Below are 6,000 nucleotides of genomic sequence, written 5' to 3' on the forward strand. Positions count from 1 at the left end.
ATTATACTGCCTCTGTACAAATCCCTAGTTAGACCGCACATGGAGTACTGTGTCCAGTTTTGGGCACCGGTGCTCAGGAAGGATATAATGGAACTAGAGAGAGTACAAAGGAGGGCAACAAAATTAATAAAGGGGATGGGAGAACTACAATACCCAGATAGATTAGCGAAATTAGGATTATTTAGTCTAGAAAAAAGACGACTGAGGGGCGATCTAATAACCATGTATAAGTATATAAGGGGACAATACAAATATCTCGCTGAGGATCTGTTTATACCAAGGAAGGTGACGGGCACAAGGGGGCATTCTTTGCGTCTGGAGGAGAGAAGGTTTTTCCACCAACATAGAAGAGGATTCTTTACTGTTAGGGCAGTGAGAATCTGGAATTGCTTGCCTGAGGAGGTGGTGATGGCGAACTCAGTCGAGGGGTTCAAGAGAGGCCTGGATGTCTTCCTGGAGCAGAGCAATATTGTATCATACAATTATTAGGTTCTGTAGAAGGACGTAGATCTGGGTATTTATTATAATGGAATATAGGCTGAACTGGATGGACAAATGTCTTTTTTCGGCCTTACTAACTATGTTACTATGTTACTATGTTACTATGTTACTATGTTACTATGTTACCTCCAAAGCAAACAGGGGCCAAAAAGTAAAGGAACCCCAACGCTACCTCCAAAGCAGCAAATGGGCCAAAAAGTAAAGGAACCCCACCTCTACCTCCAAAGCAGCAAATGGGCCAAAAAGTAAAAGGAACCCCAACGCTACCTCCAAAGCAGCAAATGGGCCAAAAAGTAAAAGGAACCCCAACGCTACCTCCAAAGCAGCAAATGGGCCAAAAAGTAAAGGAACCCCACCTCTACCTCCAAAGCAGCAAATGGGCCAAAAAGTAAAGGAACCCCACCTCTACCTCCAAAGCAGCAAATGGGCCAAAAAGTAAAAGGAACCCCACCTCTACCTCCAAAGCAGCAAATGGGCCAAAAAGTAAAGGAACCCCACCGCTACCTCCAAAGCAGCAAATGGGCCAAAAGGTAAAGGAATCCCACAGCTACCTCCAAAGCAGCAAATGGGCCAAAAGGTAAAAGGAACCCCACCTCTACCCCTAAAGCAGCAAATGGGGGTCAAAAAGTAAAGGAACCCCACCGCTACCTCCAAAAGCAGCAAACAGCATCTTCCATAGATACATTATATGACTGCGAGGGTCCAATATACTGGTAATGCACAGGTGCATGCGTGCGTCCACCCCTGGTATTGCTGCCTCTTTTCCAATATGCAGCCATCGGGAGAAGCACAAAGTAGATTTTATTAGGTATGCATAAAACCCAAATGTAGAAATACCTTTATAGGGCAAACAGCCCGGGGATCCTGGTTAGAACTCAGACCCTCCATGACAGGCCACACAGAGCAGCACTGACTCCTAGGATACAGGCAGCGGAGGTCGGTGGAGGGTCAGAACACAGCCAAACGCCAGAAGCAAACATGAGCCTAGGAAGCCCGGTTCACAATGGACTTTTTGGGGGTTGTTACCTAAGTGTTTGTTTGTTTTTGACACCTTTTCTTCATCAGAGTCTTTGCAAGAAACAACCGGAATAGACACAGTGTGAACATACCCCAATATGCTGGGTATATATCGGGGGCACCCTGCTGTCCGTCATGTCCACACCTTGTGGTTAGAAGCACAGGGCATGACTCCACTGCTGCGGGCACGCGTGGCACTGCCCGAAGTGGGTGGTGGGGTCCGAGCCCATGACTGGCGCCTACAGCCTTAGGAGCCATCACTGTCAGTGCAGGAATAGCAATTCCCCAATTATCTGGACGGAGGGATTGCAGCTTTTCTATTAAGGGGGTCTCCCAGAAAGTGTCCTTGTTCTCCATAGCAACCAGCCATGCCCCCTTGTAGACACTGCCATCAGCGGCAGGGAGGACTGGCCAGAGACTGGGAGCAGACAGGGTGTAACACAGTGCCAGGGTGGGCAGATCCTGGGGTCACACACCTGCCCTCCAGGACCACCGGAGGACACCGCGAGCTGTACTGCCCCCTGCTGCGGATCTCCAGCACTAGTGAGGAGCCCGGGGCCCATACCCACGCATGCCCCGTGAGCGCTACACCCTCCCTGCATGGCTGCCAGCCCGTGTCACCCGCCACACACAGGCCACTCACGTCGTCTATCCGCTGAGCGCCGCACTCCACACACCGGTCTCCATGCTGTGTCCGGCCGCAGCGGGAGCTCCGCACATCCTGTCAGCCTCACCGCCTCCGCTACACCTACACCACCGACAGCGGCCGGACCCCAGCGCTCCGCCCACTACTAGGAGGCGACCAATGCCGAGCGCTCAGGGGCGGGAACCCACGGTCATCAGTGGAGCCGACCCGAAGGTCTGTCACCGAGGCCACGCCCCCCGGCCAGTGCAGCAGCAGGCAGCGCAGACTGACAGCAGAGCTGCGGGAGGAGGGCGGCAGCAGGGGAGGGCATCGGACAGGCCCGAGGGTTGGCGGCAGGATGGGGGGACGCACTGGCTGACGGCCTCCTCTGCTGCCGGCTGATACTCCCGCAATCTACACAGATCTTCCATCTGCGAGTACCAGCTAGCCCACACAGATCTGCAATGTAGATAATGACTGGGGAACTCCTGGCACCAGGGGAACCTGATCCACTGGTTATCATCTAGTACAGATGTGTCCTCAGCGAGAAAGAACCCCGGGCAAGGAAGGGTTAATGCTTACAGTCATGAAATGAAGTCAGACAGGAGTTCCTGTTATATCATAGAGGCCGAGGAGCACATGAGGATGAGGATGAGTGCTAGTACCGATGGGCACAGCTTCAGAATGCCAGAAGCAGCAGCAAACAGTGCAGAGGCCTGAAGAAGAAAACTAACGTCACAGATTCCACAGATGATGATAATAATACATAAAGGGGACAAAAATAATTGCGAGGGAAATAGATTCTACAGATAATAATAATTAATAAAGAATGCATAGAAACATAAAAAGAACTAGAGAAATTGGAAGGGGAATAGAATGCACAAATATAATTAGAAATATAATAATGGTGGTGATACTAAAAAAACGAGTAATTGGGAAGAGATTCTAAAGATAGTAATGAGAAATAATAATTAAAAGAACTAAAGTAATTGAGAGAGGAACAGAATTCTATAATAATAATAAGCACAAGGCTACACTAGAATTTCAGTACTTTCAGCATTAGCAGTGTCATTAGGCCACATTCACAAGTTCACTATTTGGTCAGTATTTTACCTCAGTATTTGTAAGCCAAAACCAGGAGAGGAACAATCAGAGGAAAAGTATAATAGAAACATGTGTACCACTTCTGCATTTATCACCCACTCCTGGTTTTGGCTTACAAATACTGAGGTAAAATACTCAGGTAAAATACTGAGGTAAAACACTGAGCGCATACTGAGCGTGGCCTAAGGGGAATGAGACAATGGACACCCCAGCTATTGTCCCGTACCCTTGAGGACGCTCCTTGCTCAATTTTTTGACCACAAACCAAGAAGCCAAGTTTAGGTTCTTGAGCTTGGCTTAGGAGGTTTTGGTTCAAAGTGGATTTGTTCTAAACTCCATATAAAAATAATCTTTGCATTTGTTTCCTATTGATTTCAATGGGAAATCCACACTGCTCATCATACGATGAGGGTTTTTTTTTTTTCTGATGAGATTTTGAAAATCACACTGTGGAAAAAAATGTGACATGTCTCTTCTTTCAGGGGGATACTCCTTGTGGAAAGGAAGCTGCAAGAAAGTCAAGTCAAAATGCCGCAAGCAGGAAAAAAAGGATTTATTAACAAAAACAAAAACATTGTAACAACTGAAAACTTCATGAAAAACTGCGAGTATTTCTGATGTGGATTTCTCGTGACATGTCTGTGCTTATGCTACTAAGATAAAATGGGTTTACAGTGACTCATACAGATGAAGTTTCCAGAACAAATTCGCCATGTGTCAGCATAGCCTTATGGTGTGATATACGTACAACTGGACCGCTGCAGTCCTACTGAACCAAATTAGCGACAGACTGACATCTGTTTAGTACTACCAGCAATGGTTTGGGTTTTGCGTCAGTCTTTATACGCCAAATCCTGTTGCAAAACACTCATTAGAATTCGCCAGTGGTGCAGTGTACAGCATCGATTTTGGTTTCAGAGGACATGCCATTGATATTGGCACGTCAGTCTGAGGTAGCCATTGCCACACAGTAATATAGACATGTTTCTAAAGCTCATTAAATCATTCTAGTAAAATCAGATGCTGCCATGTCTATTCTTGGTGTTTACAAGATCATAGCGATAAAAGGGATCAATATGTTATTGCAGATCAAAGTGATTTGATCATTACAATTAACACAATAGTCTAAAATCCTCATTGTACTTCTTCACTCTGTCACTAAAAATTGACTATCCATAGTCAAGTATAGCCACCCTACCTGGCACCCTCTGTTTGCCTCCCAGGGCCTCAGCTCCTTAGAGAGCTGACCCCATCCTGTATCAAAGATGGCCGCCTCTACAACATGGGGAGAGCAGTGGTAAGTCTGAACTATGCCTCCCCGTAGAGATGAGGGAAACAATTCACGAGACTCCAGTCCAGCATCCAAGTCAGTGGTACCTGGTGGATAGATGGGAGGCCTCAACTCTCTCAACTTTTGGCATCTCCGACGCAACTTTTGATTAGCCAGGGCAGGTGCTATGTCATCTGTGTGTCATGTCGCACAGATAACATTCACTAGCCCTGACTGAAAAAATCCCGCGCCGGGATGCCGGTAGGTAAGATATTCCTGGGCCTCTCGTCTCATTGCCAGGTACCGCTGACCTGGATACTGTACCCGAGTCCCGCAAATCGATCTGCTCATCTCTACTCCCCTGCCTTTCCTATAGTGGGAGGGTATGGTTCAGACTTATCCTATGCCATAGTAGTAACCATCTTAGGTTGAGGATCATATTAATTCAATTTTAGAGTAATTTCATGGGAAATTCTCAATTGTAATATATTTCCAGATAGGCATTTGAATATCAGTTAAGAAATTCAGCATCTATAAAGCTCAGAATATCACGTCACCATGAATGGAAAACATTGCTGTGTGACAGGAGAACAGACTGAGGCCACACGCTGTAATTAGTGAGGGAGCTTGTGACGGTTGTGTTCCCGGTAGTAACAATTAACGTCGTCTGTGTGCAGGGGCACAAGGAGACGTGTGTTTCCCAAGAGTATAGTGTGAATTGATCTTTATAAACTCGTCTGCATACAACAACCTACCTGGAAAAACATTTCTGAAGATTGTATGCATTGTATACAATAGTATAGAGTATTAAAATATATCACTTGTATATACAGAATTTGTTTTGTTTTTTTCAGAAGAAGGGATTTTTTGCAGAAGAATCTCTGCTGTCTTCTAAGTTTCTTCTTAATTTCTCAGTCTTCTTAGTTTCTTCTATTCCGCAAAAGCGTGAAACCAAAGCAGACTTTTTATGTTTTTAGCCCACTAGACTTAGGACTAGAGTTGAGCGACTTTTACTTTTTTAGGATCGAGTCGGGTTTCGCGAAACCTGACTTTGTCAAAAGTCGGGTCGGGTAAAATCGGCTGATTATTTCGAAAAGTCGGGGGCCGACCGAAACACGAAACCCAATGCAAGTCAATGGGGAATCAAAGTCAGCAGTGAGTGGAGGACAGGAAACACCTACAGTGCCCATTTTAATGCCAAAAACATCAATTCTTATTTCTTAAGCTCGTCAATCTTAATTTACTTTATAATAATAGTTAGGTATTGAAAACAGGGGGTCATTTGGCTAAAGTTGTGGGGGGGTAGGGCTGGCTCAAGATTTTCGTGGGCCTAGGAAACACGGAATACATCACGGCAGTGGAGCAGGGAGAGGTAAATATTTCAACTTTGCAAGTGCTGTGATCCTGATCAAGCAGGGGGGGCCCACTCGTTGGCACTGGCACAGGGCCCCTCATAGTACGGTGGTGTGTTTGACGGCGGGTG

General features: G+C 46.3%; 1 protein-coding gene across 2 annotated transcripts in view; it reads right to left on the reverse strand.

The window, feature by feature from the left end:
• Positions 1-2,293, reverse strand: part of MGAT4A (alpha-1,3-mannosyl-glycoprotein 4-beta-N-acetylglucosaminyltransferase A) — an 86,740-nt gene extending 84,447 nt beyond the window's left edge. The window contains exon 1 of one of the 2 annotated variants that reach the window (XM_069757499.1): positions 2,162-2,293. The gene's annotated coding sequence lies outside the window, so the exon portion shown is untranslated. The remainder of the gene's footprint in view (positions 1-2,161) is intronic. The other variant, XM_069757500.1, reaches the window with a different exon arrangement.
• Positions 2,294-6,000: the final 3,707 nt, after the last annotated feature.

Source organism: Ranitomeya imitator, chromosome 3, assembly GCF_032444005.1.
Source record: "Ranitomeya imitator isolate aRanImi1 chromosome 3, aRanImi1.pri, whole genome shotgun sequence".
Taxonomy (NCBI): domain Eukaryota; kingdom Metazoa; phylum Chordata; class Amphibia; order Anura; family Dendrobatidae; genus Ranitomeya; species Ranitomeya imitator.